This window comes from Herpailurus yagouaroundi, unplaced genomic scaffold, assembly GCF_014898765.1.
Source record: "Herpailurus yagouaroundi ecotype Mexico unplaced genomic scaffold, PumYag 202, whole genome shotgun sequence".
NCBI classification, from domain to species: Eukaryota; Metazoa; Chordata; class Mammalia; order Carnivora; family Felidae; genus Herpailurus; species Herpailurus yagouaroundi.
The window spans coordinates 17,164,459-17,184,908 of NW_024412433.1; the positions used below are offsets into that span (position 1 = coordinate 17,164,459).

The following is a 20,450-nucleotide window of genomic DNA, read 5'->3' on the forward strand; positions in this document are numbered from 1 at the left end:
CTAAGTTCCTATATCTGAGATGACTCTTAAGAATGTGTGTGTGTGTGTGTGTGTGTGTGTGTGTGTGTGTGTGTTAAACAACTGAAATGATTTTTATGATTTTGCGAATTTGGGAGCTACTAAATTGAAGGCATTATACTTATGAATGTTTCTGCTTACACCTATTTCTTTATTTTTTTGTGGGGATACACAGTTTTTATTATATTTTTATGTGGTTCAGAAATTACATAAGGAAATTTTTTTGAAACTGTCTAGATAATAAAGGAGGGATATACAGGTAAATTTTAGCACATACAGCGGCTTGAAGCTATTTTATGCAATCATTCACTCTACTATCTAGTATAGAGAAGGTAGTCAGTTTAATAACATAAAACAAAACAAAACAGACAATCACCCTGATGCCCCTCTTGCTCGTCACAGTACTAATTTCACCCCAGCTCTTTGCCTGATCATCCAGGTTTTTACATATACACAGTCTTACGCTTTTCAATGAGTATTTATTATTAGGTAAGCCATGATTCAGGGTCCCAGGGTGGGGACCACCATGCACCCAGGTCCCCCCTCACCACCTTTGGAGGAGGATGCAGGACAGAGGAGAAGTGGGTGAAGCCAGTTCAGATCTTCCCAGGAAACACACCATCTGACTACCAGGTTGACACCCAGGATATGGGGCAGAGAGATTTGTACGCACGCTGGTACCGTTCACGCATAGAAATGTCCACCCCTTTAGCAATCATTGACTTCTCACAGCGGTGAAAGTCCACTGCTAGAAACTGCTAGTTCTGCTAGCAGTTCTTTGTCTGGTGCTTGTTGGGGAAGTAGCTGTCAAAAGGGGAAGTCTTGTAGTTCTTGATTTTGGTCTTGACATCTTTCGCCATCACGTTGACTCCTAAGGACACCCCTGAAGCAGCTCGCAGCTCAATGTGACCCTCAGCAAAGACTTGCTTATACCTATCTCTTTCAGAATTCTCCTTCCTCCACTCTTCACCGACCTTCTCCATTTCAACAAATGTTTATTGATCCATTACCATTCTAGGTGGTAAGAATATAGAAATGAAGTTTTAAAAAAGAGAGGATAACTCCCTTCCACAAGTTGACATTCTAATGGAGATGGAGATAATATTATCTATTAGTTAATATGCAGTAGTGATAAATACTATAAAGTAAGTTAAAAAAAGGTAAAGTATTAGAAAGTGAGGTAAAGTGGAAGGGTGGCTCTTCCTATAAGGAAGTCAAGTAAAGCATCTGTGAGAAAATAACAACCAGGCCAAGATTTAGATGCAGTAAGAAAGCCATTCAGAAATGCTTGAGGAAGCACATTCCAGGCACTGGGAAAAGCAAGTGCAAAATATTGTGACGTCTGTTAGGGACATCTCAAGGGCCAAGATGGCTGACCAGGGACTGAGGAGGAGGGGGATGGGAGATAACCTCAGAGAAGTGGGAAAGGGCCAGATCAGGTACTACAAGGCCAAGATAAGGAGGTCGGATGGTGTTGAGCAGGAACCAGTTTTGATCTGATTTATTTCCATGTGGAAAAACCACTGGAGTGAGAGGAAATATTGCAAAGCCAGTTAGAAGGCTATTGATATGCATAGCCTGGGTTAACTCCTAAACACAGAATTTCAATGAATTTTAGTATGATGTAACCAGTAGGTATAACCGGGTCCAAAAAAATCAGGGAACCAGAGGCCATTACCTAGAGAGTCTTATATTTTTTCCAGTCCGATTACAATCCAATGCATAGACTTTTAGCTTTCCTTTTCCTTCAGTAGAGGACCCTAACTTTGTGGCCTTTCTTCAAACAGGAAGGTAGTTAAGTCTTCCAACACTGCCTCCTGCCTCCGCTATCACAGAAACATGCAAACAACTGATTTGATGTTCACAATATGTTTTACTAATAATGAGAGCAGGTATAGGAAACACATTCCCGTATGATTTACGTAACGTCCTTCACCATTTTCTAGTTACCTGTTTAGGTGGGATTAGAAACACCTTCATTTGCATGCAATGGAATTTCACCTTTAAAAAATGTACCTGTCTACCAGCAGAACTTATCAGTGACCTCAAACCCAGATTTTCCAAATATCTGCTCTTAAAGTGTTCATATCCTTTGCTCAGAACAAAATTATTTGATGAAAGTGTCATGTGCTTCAGATCGAGGTTTTAAAGTGATTTGATTATAGCCATAGAATGTTGGGTTTTCTGTATCATATTGACAAATCCAAAACCGTACTTCTGAATTTAACGTTCTCTAAGGAGGTGTGAAGAGCATACTGGCTGCTCTTTCTTTGGCAAAAGCTTCCTACTAGGTAGCAATGCTCCCAATGTTATTTTTGAACTATTCTGTTTTGACCCTAATCCTTTTCTTTGCTGTGGTTATGGCCCTGAGTCCCTAAATTATTGGCTCTCCTGCAGTTTCAAAAAGCTGATTCACACCACCATGCACATTAGGAAGGTGGTGTATATAATATTCCACTAAGGGAGACCCGGTGAACATTAAGCCCCCACTAGTAACTGGTCATGAGTCAGGCTACAACTGACGCTACTCATTTTTCTTCACTGACAAGTTTTCATTATGTGGCTTTCCCAGAACAATGTAGAAATTGATCTGCAGCTGATGGAGGCTGGGATGAATCGGGCCCGTAAATGAACCCAAAACATCAGAGCAAAGTCAAAACCAATGCCAAGACTCCAACACCTGGTACAAGGTGAGGAGCACCCCCCTCCCAAGTTCCCCCTTTTCCCTTCCCCCACCTCTTCTTCCATAGGCAGCACACAGAGATCTCAGACCCTCAAACGGACTTCTCACTCTGGGGACATCCCTATGGCCTGGAGGAGAAGCCGAAGACTTTTCTTTCATCTTCTGTTTACTTATCTTCTGCCTAAATAGGTCAGAGGTTCACATTCTTGAAAAAACAATTCCCTAGTTATGTGTCTGCAGATATTAAAGAAAGGGCCTTTTGTTTTCTACAAGTTGTGTAAATCTGTTTGAAAATCTAGGGTGTTGATCTAAACTTGTTCCATGCAATTCTGGCATGCTTGGGAACAGTGGGATTACCTGACAGAGTATGCAAGGGTGAGGTTGTGCAACCCTGGGGATACTTTGGGAATGAGATGCTCTTTTTTTTTAAGTTTATTTATTTATCTTGAGAAAGAGAGAGGCAGATACAGAGACAGAAAGAGCACAGAGACGGGACAGAGAGACAGAATCTCAAGCAGACCCTGACGTGGGGCTCAAACTCACCAACTGTGAGATCATGACCTGAGCTGAGATCAAGAGTCAGATGCTTAATGGGCTGAGCCACCCAAGCTCCCTGGAATGTGATGCTCTTAAGACTATCCCAGGAGACTGAAAGAGTCTAGGGACATCCTCTGGTTCCAAGAAGAGTTAAGAGTGATAAATTTGACTTGAGCTGATAGAGTTTAGCCAGGTAAGTATTTGTGGTGGTGGTGGTGGTGGTGGTGCCGGTAGTGGTGTGTGTGTGTGTGTGTGTGTGCGCGCGCGCGTGTGTGTGGGAGGGAGGAATAAGTGGATGTGTGTTATGGGATGAATGTAGCTGTAATGGGCAAAGGGACCACCTGAGAAAGGACTGAGACTTCAAAAATAAACCTATATCTATCCTACAAATTGGAATGTAGTTAAGCCAAAATAAATAGTCCCTTTTCCCCATTCCATCCACGTTTTATGAATTATACCCACCCAATTCCCCTGAAACCAGTGATGATGTCCCAGTCTGTTTCTTCCCCTAACAACAGTCATGAGAACAGCGATCAGTTCAACAGCTACTGTGAGCAAGGCAAAATGCCAGAGGCTTTGTGATGTCATAGATTGACTACAACTGGTAAACTTTGACCCAGAAGTCACATTCTTACATTGTGAGATAAATCCAATTAATTGACAGGGAATTTCACTCTAAATTTTCTTGAGGGAAGGGGGTCATCTTCTCACACACTAAAAGTATCTTGGAAGAGCTTCAGGATAACCTTTTACCAATGAGCAAATCAATAGGACCCATCCTTCAGAACCATCTACTGAGGGTGGCCCCACCTCTCAGGTAGCTGCTCAGCCGTGTCTCTGTTGTGACAAGCCTTGTGCCCACACACATCCAAACTCCACACTCCTCTAGACACATGAGTGCAGGAGGCTGGTAGTGTGTAGGCAATAACTGAGAACCATCTGAGAGAGGAAATATCTTGGTATGAGGTCACCTACTTTGTAAATGCCATTTGAGGCTTATGCTTGTATCACCATATCCTTTTCATAAACCCTTTTGTGGTTTAATAATGAACTCTTGGTTTATTACTTTCTGTTACAGAGTCCAAAGGCAAATTTCCATATCTGGCTCCAGCAGAGTGATGGGTACACAATTGGTAATCATTCTGGGACTTACCTTTATAGCAATTATGTTAAGGAACTGAGGGCTGAATGGTTTCCACGATCAGCGGAAAATATAACAGACCAAGAAATTAATAAAAAATAAAGAAATTAGCTAAAGAGTGCATCTTCCTTGAGTTATTCTATGAAATACCCAGTTACAATATTTTATTTTAAATAGTAAACTATATTTGAAGCTTAAGGCCAATTACATTTTTCCCTTTCACCTAAAAATCATGTTGGTAGTTGGCTAACTGTGTCATAGGACAAAAATGGCCTAGAGTACCTTCTCAGTGTGAGACTTGTAAGCATCTCCAGAATCCTCTTTTTGGAATGATCAAAAGGGAGGTGGAAGGTGAGTTGGAAAGAGCGTCTGTGACAGTGGTGTGAACCCAAACCCACCGACAAAGTTTCATCTTCAACAACACTTTCTGTGACGAGTTTCAGCCCAAGTCTGCTTCCTTCTCCAGGCTAGAGTTTGGATATGGGCAAGTAAGATGTCTCTAGAACAGGGCGGCTCCCTATAGACCTAGCTTTTAGCCTGTACGAGTTACTTGAGGAAAGGTGGCTTTAGCAGGAGGGAAGGCTACCCAATAAAGATTTCTTGAGAGAATGAGTAAATAAATGAATGAATCCACTGATGTTTGCCCACAAAGAAGCAATCTTTTATAAATGTAGAAGGTAATTTTTAAAATGTAAATTCCGGTCAGTTAACATGGAGTGTAATATTAGTTTCAGGTGTGCAATTTAGTGATTCAACACTTCGGTACAATATCCGGTGATCATCAGAACAAGTGCACTTTCAATCTGAAGGAGAGGATATCCACATAACTCAGTTACATTAAAGAGTTATCACTGCCTACAGTTATTGGGAGTATGTCCCTTGATAGACTTGGAGGCAAAGATAACCTCAACCTGGTTATCTGTTACTCGGGAAGACTGATGTTAGTCACATGATGCCAAGTCGTCTGTGATAGTCCGTACTAACAACCTGGAGTAAGTTGTCTTTTCAAAGCTCTTTTTAACTTCCATCTCGTTAATCTTCAGTGACACTACAAATGACCAAAGATGAAAAACAAACATGTTGATGTCATCAATAAAAATGATAAATTTCATCTCGCTTTTGATCAATTTCTGGTCAATTCAGTGTAATGGAAATGGAAATGATGCCCTGTTAGAATATAAAATTATGAAACTTTTGCTTAGTAGGGAAACTAACTATTATTTCTCCTTATTACTGGCTAAGCTGGTCAGTTTAGGTACCGATGTTTGTCCCTTCATTGAAGAGGGTATGGCTGGTTACATAGTTGAGATAAATAACACAGCATTCTTGCTAAAACCACCTCAACTCCTACCATATATCCATGTGTAACACATACGTGTAGATCAAAACGTTTATAACATTCACAAAGGTAAAAGCTGTAAGAGGAAGTTATGGACAACTCCCACCATCTTGCCTGGGACATTATCCTTTAATTGAAAAGGAAAACAAGTCAGTTCGGTTGAACACATTGTCCAAATTAGTCATCAAGTAAGATGATGGGCGTTAAAGCATTTTGAAAATATGCAAAAGTTTAAAAAAATGTAATATGGTATTATAATTATTAGTTATTTTCTACTGGATGTTGAGCCCTTTGAGACTGGCTTAATTGCATAGTATTTGAGATCAGATATCTTGCTGGATTGTGTTTCTAAATGATTGTCCATTTTTATGCTTAGAGTTAATATAATTATGCGTGCAGTAATGTCAACATCAAACTATGGGTTCTGTGCCTACACAAGAGCACTGATACCACTGAAGTATGAGAAACATTTCTAGTTTTTTGTTGTTCTTAGTATTTATTTCTACCTTTGCATAACAAGAAGCAAACTTCTTAAACTGAAAATAAATCTCTGAACGTGTTGCCTATAATGAAAGTTCAACGTCCGTTTCATTGCCTTTCAGCCAAATTTATGTTGTCTGTAATCATATTCTAAACTTCCACATTTTCCTCAGTTTATAAAACTTCAAAAAATTTTAAAGCTATTGGTTCGCTCATTCTCACTACAATATTTCTCAGGTCTTCAACAATTATACATTAACAGGGATTAGACTAGATTAGTTCAATTAAATAAATAAATAGACTCAATTTCAGGACTTTATGTTTGAACAGAACTTCTTCCACTCCTTCCTGTGGTCACTTCTTCCATTGCACTTGTTGGTTAAACTGTGCGAGTGGACCCTCCCTGAACACCTGCAGGGCCTGGGCTAAGAATACAACTGGACACTCACACATTAGACACATTTTATCTTTTTTTAATTATTATTATGAAATTTATTGTCAGACTGGTTTCCATACAACACCCAGTGCTCATCCCAACAGGTGCCCTCCTCAATACCCATCACCCACCCTCCCCTCCCTCCCACCCCCCATCAACCCTCAGTTTGTTCTGTTTTTTAAGAGTCTCTTATGCTTTGGCTCCCTCCCTCTCTAACCTTTTTTTTTCCTTCCCCTCCCCCATGGTCTTCTGTTAAGTTTCTCAGGATCCACATAGAAGTGAAAACATATGGAGTCTGTCCTTCTCTGTATGACTTATGTCACTTAGCATAACACTCTCCAGTTCCATCCCTGTTGCTACAAAAGGCCATATTTCATTCTTTCTCATTGCCATGTAGTATTCCATTGGAGACACATTTTAAAGTGATACAGTAATGGGGCGCCTGGATGGCTCAGTTGGTTAAGCGTCCGACTTCAGTCCAGGTCATGATCCCATACTTCGTGGGTTTGAGCCTCATGTCAGGTTCTGTGCTGACAGCTCGGGGACTGGAGCCTGCTTCAGATTCTGTGTCTCCTTCTCGCTCTGCCCCTCCCCTGCTTGCACTCTGTCTCTCTCTCTCCCCCAAATAAATAAATATTTAAAAGAATAAACTAGAGGTACCTGGGTGGCTCAGTCGGTTAAGCATCCAACTTTGGCTCAGGTCATGATCTCACAGCTCGTGAATTCGAGCCCCGCATCAGGCTCTGTGCTGACAGCTCGGAGCCTGGAGCCTGCTTCAGATTCTGTGCCTCCCCCTCTCTCTGTCCCTCCTCTGCTCATGCTCTATCTCCTTCTCTCTCTCTCTTAAAAATAAAGAAACCTTAAAAAATAAACCAACATTGTAATGTAATAGATGATTAAATAAAATGTGTCAGGCACCTATCTTAACCAAGATACTTTCATAATGACAAATTTTAAAATATGTCTGTGCTACTGTTTTTACATATCTAAAAAATAAAATATCATTTCAACTTATTCTCAGTAATAAAAAAGGTTAAGAATACAAGGTAACTCTAATCAAAATATACCTTAATCAAAATATATTAAAGTAAATCATATATTTTATTGAGTATAGTTTCATCAAAAATATAAATTAAGGTAAATACGAATTAAAGTAAAGGGGTGTCTGGATGGCTCAGTGGGGTAAGTGTCTGACTTTTGGTTTGGGCTCAGGTCATGATCTCACAGTTCGTGGGTTCGAGCCCTGCATCGGGCTCCTGCTTGGGATTCTCTCTTTCTCTCCCTCTCTCTCTGCCCCTCCTGCACTCTCTCTCTCTCTTAAAATAACTAAACTAAATTAAAAAAAAAAAAAACAAACTAAAAGTAAGTTCTAAACTTTAAAAAGTAAATAACTTTATTATACATCCCGATTTTTTTCTCTAAAATATTGAAAATATCTATCAAAATTAAGGGATAATAAATGAATTGTAGTTAACTTGGGCACGATTTTTAAATGAGTGGGTTTCAACAAAACTCACTTTTAGTTTTTGAAAGAGTTAAATCTTTCAGTATTTTCCTAAATAGGAAGCCATTCATTACCCTGTCATTCAATGTCCACCCAGTTGCCAATGTAAAGAATGTTTATCATGCTGCATTTATGGTTTGTCCCAACCTGAACATGAACGCATTTAAGAATAATTGAATTGGGCGCCTGGGTGGCGCAGTCGGTTAAGCGTCCGACTTCAGCCAGGTCACGATCTCGCGCTCCGTGAGTTCGAGCCCCGCGTCAGGCTCTGGGCTGATGGCTCGGAGCCTGGAGCCTGTTTCCGATTCTGTGTCTCCCTCTCTCTCTGCCCCTCCGCCGTTCATGCTCTGTCTCTCTCTGTCCCAAAAAAATAAATAAAAAACGTTGAAAAAAAATTAAAAAAAAAAAAAGAATAATTGAATTGCTGAATATTGCAAAAGATTTCTCGGCCACTGGGTTCCACTGTTGTAAATACTGTGCTGAATTCATGTGTTCTTGCAAAGCCAAGGATGGGAGTATGGACGAGCGAGAAAACAGGCACTCAGCACCACCTCCAAAGGACATGGCGTGATGGGAGAAGCTCCTGCTCTCCGAGGGGATTTGACAAGTTAATGAATTTTTCTCCTCTCTTCTCTTGCCTCAGTACTCCCACTGCTCAGACAGTCCCCGTGCCCCAAAGCCTTGCCCGCTTCCTGTGTCAGCAGCCCCCTGGCGACCCACCGGCCTCACTGCCTTTGGAAGCAACTGCGGATTATTTTGAAGTGAGAGGGAAAAGCATTTCCCTGGGGTCTGAGGACACTGAGTCACAAGAGCAGATGTTTAGGTTACAGGTTGCACCGCCCAAGGGCGAAGTTCAGAACCACCAGCAAGAGGGACGCCTGAGTGGCTCAGTCGGTTGAGCGTCCGACCTGGGCTCAGGTCATGATCTCAGGGTCTGCGGTTCGGGCCCCTCATTGGGCTCTTGTGCTGGCAGCTCAGAGCCCAGAGCCTGCGTGCTTTGTGTTTTGTGTCTCCCTCTCTCTCTGCCCCTCCCCTGCTCATACTCTGTCTCTGTCTCTCTCTCCAAAAATAAACAAATATTAAAAAATTAAAGTGATAGGGGCGCCTGGGTGGCTTGGTCCATCAAGCGTCGGACTTTGGCTCAGGTCATGATCTCACCGTCCGTGAGTTCGAACCCCGCGTCTGGCTCTGTGCTGACAGCTCGGAGCCTGGAGCCTGCTTCGGATTCCGTGTCTCCCTCTCTCTCTCTGCTCCTCCCCTGTTCATGCTCTGTCTCTGTCTGTCTCAAAAAAATAAATAAACGTTAAAAAAATTAAAAAAAAAAAATTAAAGTGATAAAAGCTCCCTGTGTCTTTGATAAAGTTCGATTTCTCATGTCTGTGATATCTGGGCCCAAGAAAGCACGCGGGCAAGACAGGAGCCCAAGCCTGCCTGGGTGGAAGGTGTATGGGACGTGAACCCGGAACGATTGACAACCTTCGTGTAAAGCTTGAAGATGAAGCCAGCACAGCAGGAGGGACAGTGAACTGATGGTGAGGAACTGATCCATGGTGGAAACGTCTGAATTCCACATTCCGTCACACCTGAGGCCAGGTATACATCTGGAATTTTCATTTGGTGAGACCGTATCTCGTGTTTCTTTTCTTAAGTCAGTTTTAGGTGGGATTCCGTCATTTGCAACAGAAAAAGCCACACCTAATATAGCAGGAAACCATTCTCTTTCCAGTACGCTAATCACCAGGAAGTGTCTTGCCAGCTTTGGCTTCATTTAGTAGAATGTGGATAGGAATTCTGGAGAACCTGCTGGATGTCTGCTTCGGATTCAAACCTTGGATCGTGTCTGGGTGGCCCCTCTTTTCACCAACAGCACCCAACCACCCATCCCGACTTTCTCCTTCTGGTTTCAATTGGACTTTCTCTAGATGCCGAAGACCTCTTTGAACAGCTAATAGCGACTGAGACAAGAAGATCATGAAGAGGTTTGAATATGCAAAGAAAGCCTTGAAAGCGCTTTTCATAAGAGCATCATAACTACACCTCTGACGTGTTCATGTATGCCATGTGGATCTGGTTAAAAGGGGTAAATACCTAATTTCATAGCCCACTGTTGAAGAGAGGATTGCATTTCTTCAATCTAAACAACCGCCCATTAATGCTTAATTGCCATGATTTGAAAATCTTTTCTAATCTTATTTTTCTTTCCACCTCCAGCCGAGCGATTTTTTTCTTCCATATATTTAATCGTTAACATAGCATCAGTGTCGTTTGTAAGGTAATACCACCAGGAAAACTGCCTGTGCACTAATGGCTTAGTTGGAGGCTGCACGTTCCCAATGATTATGCATTCGTTTAAAGCTTTCATTGCACAGTAGCAAAGTCGACTTGAAGTAAATCATAAACTTCACTTTAGTGAGTGTCTCACATATCAAGATTTTTATAAGTACACGTTGACTTTTTGGTAGAGGCCCAAGCCCCTAATCAGTCTTCCAAGAAAGCAAAAAAAAAAAAAAAAAAAAAAAAAAAACCAAAGGAAAGAAAAACTCACAGAAATACAGTGGGTGGAATCATGCCCTACACTAATAATCTGTTTCAAAGAATACCTTCTTTCAGACTACACAAAAATATGGTGCTTACATTTTTACAAACCCACAGTTTGTGTAGAAATTATTTTATGTTTAGATATCACTCGCTAGTAACTGGTACTAAGCCAGCCTGCAAGCTACATAAACACCAGATTTTACACATTACATAGCTCACACAACATTTCGCTCTAAGCTAGTCAGTTACTTGTAAATCTACATGCAGTTTATAGTGTAACCCCGCCCAGATAGTTCGCCTGCTCTCACGATTTTGGGTGTTTTGTCGTTTGGGGATTTTTTTTTTTTTTTTTTGTATTGTGTTGCACTGTTTTGTTTTGTGTGTATATGTGTGTGTGTCTGCGTGTGTGTGTGCGTGTGTGTGTGTGTGTGTGCCAGTTAAGAAAAGCAGCAGGGGGATTTATATACACACACCAAAAGAAATCAAATCATACATGTGCGCTTTTGTAAACTAGAAATTCCTGTTTCTGTTACTGTAAATCACTACCAGATGTCAAATAGCAAAATGTTCATTACTCCCCCAAATAATAGAGTTGATTAATGAGGCACGTTTACATTATGGAATCTTGGTCTCTGTCACAACCGGACAGGGTTTAAGAAGTTTCTGCTTTTTTTTTTTTTTTTTTTTTTTTTTTTTTTTTTTAAATCACACAGATGGAGAAATAACTTTAACTATTACGCTTCAAAGACAAAGTAAATATTAGGCATCTTGGGGCAGGGTTTGGTCATCTAAGGGGTAATAACTTCCAAATGAAATGAGGCTTTCTTCTTAAAGAACAGAAATGGTAGCCATGTCACAAGACAGAAAGATAGATATGTTTCTGGTCTATCTGTGGCTCATAACTGTTTTGTATAGGGAATATATTCCAGGGAAATTTCAGTGTGATGCATAAACTTTTTTAAAATTTTTTTAAATTCTTTTTTTTAAATTTATTTTTGAGAGAGAGAGAGAGAGAGAGAGAAAGCAGGGAAGGGGCAGATAGAGAGAGACACACAGAATCAGAAGCAGGCTCCAGGCTCTGAACCTTCAGCACAGAGCCCGGTGCAGGGCTCAAACGCGTGAACTGCAAGATCATGACCTAAGTCGAAGTCAGACGCTTAACCAACTGAGCCACCCAGGTGCCCCAGTATGATGCCTAAACTTCTAAAGGCAGTCTAATTGCTCTAGTCCAGTTCCCTGAACAATCAAATCTTGGGCTCATAACGCTGCGATGATAGTATTCGTGCAGAAGTAGTAAAGAAAACCCCCATTTCTACTGAATAGGGAGTCTTCATTTGAAAAGGAGCTTCTACTTTTAGTGAAGTTAGCAGATTGTAAACAAAAGTGGTTACCAATCTGTATGCAACGCTCTCAAAGTGACATTTGTTACATTCTGACCCCCATGTTGCACCATGGTGTGGGTTCTCAGGCATGGAAGACATTTGCAAAAGGTACTATTGGCCGTGTTTCTCCCCACTTACTGTATGTGTGTGCTATTGCATGGAGGCAAAGGATGTTAACAAATAACACAAACTTGACACTGGCAGTTAATCAGAATTTTTTTGTTGACCAAGCTGACCTGGAATGACTCCTAAGCATCTGGAAACCGGCCTCTTGTCTGTGATACTTGGTTCAGACAATTTGGAACCAGTGTAGGTCTGTTCGCCTATAGGAACACATGCACCTGCATACATCTATGCAATCCACTTCTCACTCAGGCGTTTATTCACTCTTATGCAGACAAGTTGTATGTGTGTACGTATATGTGTGTGTGTGCGTGTGTGTGTGTGTGTGCATGCCATTCAATTTCTTAGGAGGCAACCTCTGGTAAGCATCAAGAACATCAACTTTGGAAGCAGTTACATACAAGTGTGAACCCTAGATCTATGACCCATTAGCAGTGTGCTTTGGTCGAGTAACCTAAATTCTCCGAACCTCAGTTCCTCCTATGTAAAATGGGAATATTAATGAGAACATCAGAGAGTTATCTGAAGAATTAAATGACATATGGTGGATGAAATATTTAGCTTTGTGTTCCACACAGTGTAAGTGCCACACCTCCAGCCATAACTAATAGCAATTAAGAGCTTTTTAACCAAAAGACCTTTCTACATCCTGGCAAACACTGCTCAGACCCTGGTTCTCCCTTTACTGCGCCAGCTGTAGTTACATGGAGCAAACCCAGGACTCAGACACAATGAGAGATATTAATATTAATATTAATATTAATATTAATTTAAACATGAAATATAATCAGCGTTCTCTGAAATAATTTGAAAATCCAGGACCCAGAATTGAAATAATGCCACACTATCAGTTACGAAGAATCACACAGCTGGAAGGGGGTCCTGGATTATGGGAAGACACCTTCATTTTTTTAAAAAAATTTTTAATGTTTATTTTTGAGAGAGAGGTGGGGGGGAGGCATGGGCGGGGGAGGGGCAGAAAGCGAGAGGGAGACAGAGAATCCGAATCGGTCTCCAGGCTCTGAGATGTCAGCACAGAGCCAACGCGGGTCTTGAGCCCAACACAGGTCTTGAACCCATGAACTGTGAAGTCATGAAGACAGACGCTTAATCAACTGAGCCACCCAGGCATCCCAAGACACCTTCATTTTAATGCTGAGAAAACTAAACCCTGGAGAGAAGATTTCAGTTTCCCTCCACATCTCTCCAGAGGTGGTACTGGGAACAGAATCTGGGTCCAGTCCTAGCCCCAACCCCTGCTGACCTCTGTCCTTAGCGTATGTTCTGCTGCTTCTCTTAGGGGGAAGACTGGAGCCAAATACCAACTTTTCTGAACATACCAAACTGAGGAAAATGTGACAGACAGAACCCGAGCCAGCTCGTGTCGTTGAAAGCCAAGAATCACAGAGCATTACCTAATCAGCTGGGTTATAAGGCTTTGTGAGAATAAAAATGTGATAATGTGTGCAAGCAACCCTTAAGAGAAAAAATCTTACGTCATAACGAAGATTAATATTATGCATTTCTCTTATTATCGATTGCATGCTTGTCAAGTTTAATCAGATAACAATTTGCTGAAAATACCTGGTGTTACAAGACTTCCATTCTATGGTAGGAGAAAATTCCAGTATGAAAAGGAGAGAGAGAGCTGAGAAAAGCCATGTCTTGAGAACTCAACACAAAATGAATTACTGCCTCCCATCTTATTAGCAATTTCTGGTGTAAAGTCTCCCAGCGTCTGGAGAAGACCAGGTTTAACCTTTGTTATTAGTGAAATAACTAAAGCCCAGGGTGATAGAGTGACCATCTCAGAACACATACTGGGTCTAGGTAAAAGTCACTTAAACCTAATGTTGATGAAGAACTCTTCCCAGTTAGGGGGAAAAAAAACGTATTAGCAACTGAATATTGGAAACTGAAGGCAATTTAGAAAAAAGGGAGGTTAGCTTGGCATGACTAGGTGCTTTTAGCTGTCTAGAATACACTTAGGACTTTTAACTGAAATTCACCTTTGATTTTATTTTTTTTTTCAACGTTTATTTATTTTTTGGGGGACAGAGAGAGACAGAGCATGAACGGGGGAGGGGCAGAGAGAGAGGGAGACACAGAATCGGAAACAGGCTCCAGGCTCTGAGCTGTCAGCCCAGAGCCCGATGCGGGGCTCGAACTCACGGACCGCGAGATCGTGACCTGGCTGAAGTCGGACGCTTAACCGACTGCGCCACCCAGGCGCCCCTCACCTTTGATTTTAAAAGAGGAGTTTTTAGTTCTATTTCTCCCTATAGAGAGACATACCCTTTGTTTCACTTATGCCTAGTGTTCATTCCGTCTACCCTTCGTCTAACTTCTAAAAGTCTTCTCTGAGAAATATAGTCTTCCATTCAACACCCTGGAGTTCTTAAATAAGAGACGGTGAGTTGTATTTGAAGAACCTGTAGGTTTTCCCAATGGGAGGATTAAAGATACTCCAGTTTCCAGGCATAGTTCAAGGATGCCAAGGAGATCTTCCCTTTTTGACTAAATAAATAAAAGACAGATGATAGGTAGATGACAGATAGATAGATAGATAGATAGATAGACAATAGATCTAAAATCTCTGAGTGGTCTGACAATGGCTTCAGCAGGCTTCCAAATTTTAGAGGCTGGCATCTCACATAGACTCTTAGGAGTCAACTCTGAGTAATTTGTTCAGTGTGGACAATGGGACCACGGAAGAAGGGCAGTGGTTATGTATGTATGGAATGTAATTAGACTCAGGAACGTAGCCTGATAGAAGAGCAAGGATGAGAGTAAACTGGCATCTCGTATTGTCCTGTGGCATTTGGGATTTCCTGGATTCCCCCTTGGAGCTCATTTTCTTTTTTTTTAAATTTTTTAAATTAATGTTTATTTATTTTTGAGAGAGAGAGAGAGAGAAGAGAGAGACAGGACTCAACTGGCCCTCCTGGGATGCAGCTTTGAGCATCCAAATGCCTCAGATGTTGGAACATTGGCATTTTGCCATTCTCTCCATCTCTCCACCCACCTCTCTCCCCCAAACTGTTCTTTGCACTAATTGAGGCACCCAGTTGCTAGAATGTTTTGTTTTGCTTTGTTTTTAATAGTCATTTGCTACCGTGGCATTCTATAATGGGAGAGTTAGAAGCTAGATGCTGCCAGTTGAATGAATTAGTCTGTCTTAATATGGCCAGGTCAACATGTGTGAAACGGAAAGACAAAGGGGCATGCGTGCAGGCCATTTTTGCCATCGTTACAATGAATATTGATCACCACACATCAGTGCAGCTGGAACAATTACTGGTAATCACGGAAATGGCCAAAATAAATTGATTGACTGTTGTTTCATCCAGTTTCCCAGCTGTGTAGCCAGCTGCATTGCCACAGTCTAGGATAAATCCTGTTTATTGGGTCCTAAGGCTTTTTGATCATGAGACCACTTGTGAAAGTTTATTAAATGGGTACTTGAGGATTCCACCGCAGTTAGAGTACCTTTGAGGATGTCTAACTCATGGAAAAAGTAACTATTCATCCACCGGGATCCCAGCCAAAGACATTGCCCCTATATGATATGCATCAAGCCAAAGTATTTTTAAAACAACTGAAAAACAAAGTAAGCATTTGAATTTTGGCATTGTTGACTTCCCAACGTGTGGTCAGGTGGGATTTACAAATAAATAAATTTTAATAATAATAATAATAATAATAATAATATATTTGAATGTATTTATTCATAGTAAGTTTATACCTGTTAGTTTCTAAATGGACTCAACACAGTCACACACACACACACACACACACACACACACACGTATTAAGAAAAACAGATGCCACAATTTTTCACGTTTAACTGATATTATATATGACATGTGGGTGGCTGAACAGTATTTAAAGTCATGTGAACTGCTAGATGAGACTCTTACCATTGACAAGTTCTGTTATTTATTAAAGAAGTTTTGTTAGTTTAACATTGGTTCCGCATGAACAATAGTTTTGTATTTTCTGAGTCATCTTTTTTGCTTGCATGAAAATAGGACACCCTTAGCCCAATGGCAACCGACTCTGACCTCTCTTATGCTTTCCATCTGCACTACATTCATCAAACAATAGAGTTTGGAATCTGCAGCCTTTTTATGCAATTTGAGTAAGAGAGGGGAGGGAGTGAAGCACTAATAAGCCTCCCCTAGGAGGACCCAAATGACTTCTAGCACCATCCCAGGGATTTGGGTCAGTGAAAGACCAAAGCTATACTGACAACTTAGCTTTGGACAAGGGCAAGCTTTGGTTTGAAAATGGCTCTGTGCCTGCTATTCTCACCCTGTGGAATTCTGAATCTCTGAGGTTGTTATAGTTTGAAATAGATGCCTCATATTTCCCCCACACAGACTGGAATGTTCAGGTTGTCCCCCAGACAGGCTGGGGGAAAGCATCTGAGTTTTGGAATAAACTCTGCTTGAGTGGTCTTCCAAGATGGGAGAATGGGTATGATGACCTATTATCAGAACTGCTTAAGTAGGTTCTTGGTGAATATTTTCCTCACCAAAAATTGTGAAAATTCATGGAACACGTGACCTAATAACAGGAAGGGATATCGGCAGTCAGAACCGCCCTAGAAGGCAGGACCTTTCTTGACAATCCAAAACATATGGCCCCAATAGTGATAATCCAAATTGATTTCCAAATGGTGCCATGATGATTGCAAAACACTTGCAATTATGACACCTGAAAATGTTAGATAAAAAAAATTATTTGGGGCAGAAATAGTTTATAATACTATGTTTTAAAATTGAAGTTTCAAAATTTATTTATGTATGACCTTTTTAAAACACTTGGACTTAGATGTGCAAAAGATGAATATTTACATTCCTTTTTTGGTGAAATGTAATTGTGGCTTTCTATAATTCCTATTTTTCAATGAGTTAACATTCAAGTGTGCTCTTTGTTACGAAGGATGGAAAGAATTTATTTTGACATATGATGACTTTCCTTCAGCTAATTCCACCATTAGTCCTTCATCATTAGTGCTAATGAGTAGAAATAATGTGAGGATAATCCAAAAATAGTAGATAATCCAAAAGGCATGTGTACTTGACTTAAAAATATTTTGTATTTATTTTTGGATATGGGTATGTCTGACATTATTGGCATTCTCACTATTGCAAATCATATAATTAAGTCATATTACAAAGTAGCTTAGAATGAGTAATATAACATTTCAAAACCTATTTTACTTGGAATTTAATGGATCATCACACATCTAGACAATGCTAGTACTATTCCAAGATATGTCAGTGGACAATTTTGCCACCAGCCCATCTCTTACTTAAGGCTCCATTTTCCTTTTCCATTACTGTGGACCTTTGTTGTTTCCTGAAACCCTAAATCTCCGATTCTCTAATGGCTCACTCAGCTCTGCTCTGACTTGCTAGTTATACCCAACTAATTAATGAATACCCCATGTCAGATACAATTTTATTTGAAGGAGGAAGGGAAATGAAAATAAACAAAACACAGTTTGAAAATCCAAAAGCCTTATACTTGAAAGAGCCACGATTTGGAATTAGAACTCCTGAGTCAAAGTCTTAGTTTGGGTGGCCACTCAATCTGTGATGTTGCTCAGATCAACTTGCTTCTTCGGATCACAGGTTCCTCATCAATACGATGAGTGGGTTGAAACACGTTGGGGCTTTCTCAAGGGTCCACATTCCCACAGGATTGTCTCAGTGTGCAAAATGTCTTTGATAGATGAGGATGAGGATGTTGAGGGTCAATACCAGACTTTTAGTCTTTTCTCTCCAGTTCAGAAAAAGCAATGAAATATTTATGTGTCGATACATCGATTGTATTTATATTCCACATAACATTGTGTCTAGGGAGGAAAAGAAATTTGAAAACTAGACAACTCTCTTCAGTTCTAACACACTTAAACCACAATCAGGTTAACTGGAACACTCATGAAATCCTTGAGAGTGTTTACAAAGCCATCTAGAGTAAGTTAAACGCCTCATATCAATTTTGGTTGGAGACCTAAGGTAGAGTAATATCAAACTTTATGGACAAATTAGGGTTGGGGGAGTTTGGTTAAACTGGAAACTTTGAAAATTCCTACAAATAGATAATAAATAGATGGATAAGTAGACATGAGGGATAATTTTTATATTCCAAATTTTAAAAATAACATTAAGATAGTATCAGTGGCATTCTTTACATTTAATGTAACACAACTGATTTTCACAGGTCTTTGTCTTGGTTATTATTACCGAGGAAAAGAGGCTCTCAAACTCCCCCTCTTCCAGCACATGGGTTTCCATGCTTTCTGAGACAGCCAAGTTTGATAATAAAAATGTATCACTATTGACTATATTTGAATGCTTCGCTCTCTTTCAAAGGATTTTTTTCTGTCCCTTTGAAAAACACACGAAATGTAAACTGAACAGATATGTTTTGAATATCCGTTTCCACCTCCTTATATATTTGCCAGAGATCATTTTAGCCCTTTCTAAAGAGATTCATTTCCATCTTTTTACTAGCATATTTCAAAAATAGAGTAAGAAATGGCTCAAGGGTTAAGAGACAGCTTCATTTTTGGTCCCAAATCCTTCTGTCTCTCTTCATCATCCCAGAATGATCACAAGGTCTTCTGATAGAATATGAGAGCAAAAATAAAGCTGTTTGGCAATCACTTGACTCAATGTGTTTGAATCTCCCGGTAACCAAATGTTTTACAGATGCTTGGTGCATATATATATATATATATATATATGATGTGTGTGTATCTTGAGAAGAAGAATAAGAGAGAATGAAAAACAAGTCAAAGCTGGAAGAGGAAATTCACTGGGGAATAAGGGCAGAATGCTTCCTTCTCTCTTGCTACCTTCTTTTATTTCTCTGCACTCTTTTATAGAGGACGTGAGCTCTTTCTCTCAGTTCTTTCTAGCAATAGCTCCCTTGGAGTTGTTTCTGGCAAAAAACCGAAGCGTGCTTGCCTTCCCATAGAAATCACTGGTTGAGCAGGAGTGGAAATGTAAAAACCAGGGTTGTGTTCTTCTCATTACGCACACACACAACACACACACACACACACACACACACACACACACACAACCTCACAGAAATATCTTTCTCTATTAGTTACGAATGAGTCTTTCCTTTGTTAACAGACCTCCTTGAGGCTTCCAGCCTTGCTAACATATGTCCATTTGGGGATCACCAATCTCTCTTACTTCTTGGCCTGAACAAAAGGGGTCTCCTTTACCTTGATCACCTGTCACGTGTCTTTCCCTAGTCTTTTATGGTTTCAACAAAGGTATACCTTCCCTAAAGAAGTTTTCTCTTCTGCTTCACAACCTCTTTACTCTGCCCCCAGTTAAAGTCATGATACATACTGTTGTGGTTATATGGTAGGGGATATAATATTTTCACAATTCACACACTCAGAAAACAAAACTCTAATTTCAAAACAGATCCCTACAACTCACTTGAATTTCTCGCTCAGGTCTCTATGCCCTCCTAAGTACAGAAAATGACATTTGTTTTTTTTTCACTTCTAGGTAAAGTTAGTCAACATAGTTATTATTTTGTTATTCGGGGTTCTAATCTCAGCCAGTGATCTACTCAGCTCAGGTCTGTGTCCCTCCCCAGCTCTAGAGATTGTCTCAGTCTGGAGGGGGATTGGTGATAATAGACCAATTAGAAGAGCTAACTCTTCATAGGACCTATTAAAAGCTTTTACATACTTGTTTAGTCCCCACAGCAGCCCTCTGAGGTAGTACCGTTCTTTGCACAGCTAATAGTGGAGGCTGATCCTGGATTTGAACCTGACTACTCTAGATCCAGAGCTCTTATAGACTGCTGTAAGGTCTCCATGAAATATGAGTTTCAAACCAACTGGACCAGAATTTCTCCTTCTTGAGAAGAATGGGAGGTGATCAATCAATCAATACTGAATGAATAGAAAGAAAGCAAATTGCAGAAAAAGAGGGCAGAAGGAAGAGGAGAAAGTAAACAAAGAGCCAGCAACCTGCTGTGAGAAGGACACTGGACATGCTCTTCCCCTTCCCCAATGTCCATCATCAAGCTGGCCATATGGTGGCTATCCGGTGGCTATCTATTGGGGCAATCTGCAGACTCAGGGAAGGACTGTCAAACATCACCTGCATGTTTTTGCTTGCTGGAAAGATGTGGAGGTATAAATCAATGCATGCTCCACTTCTGCATTTTTTAAAGGAATTACTTTGTCATCAAATTCATAAATTCTCAGGTCTTGAGAGGT

General features: G+C 40.5%; 1 pseudogene; it reads right to left on the minus strand.

The window, feature by feature from the left end:
• Nucleotides 1–579: 579 nt before the first annotated feature.
• LOC121014298 (cytochrome c oxidase subunit 6B1-like) lies at nucleotides 580–1,018 on the minus strand (annotated as a pseudogene).
• Between the last annotated feature and the right edge of the window lie 19,432 nt (nucleotides 1,019–20,450).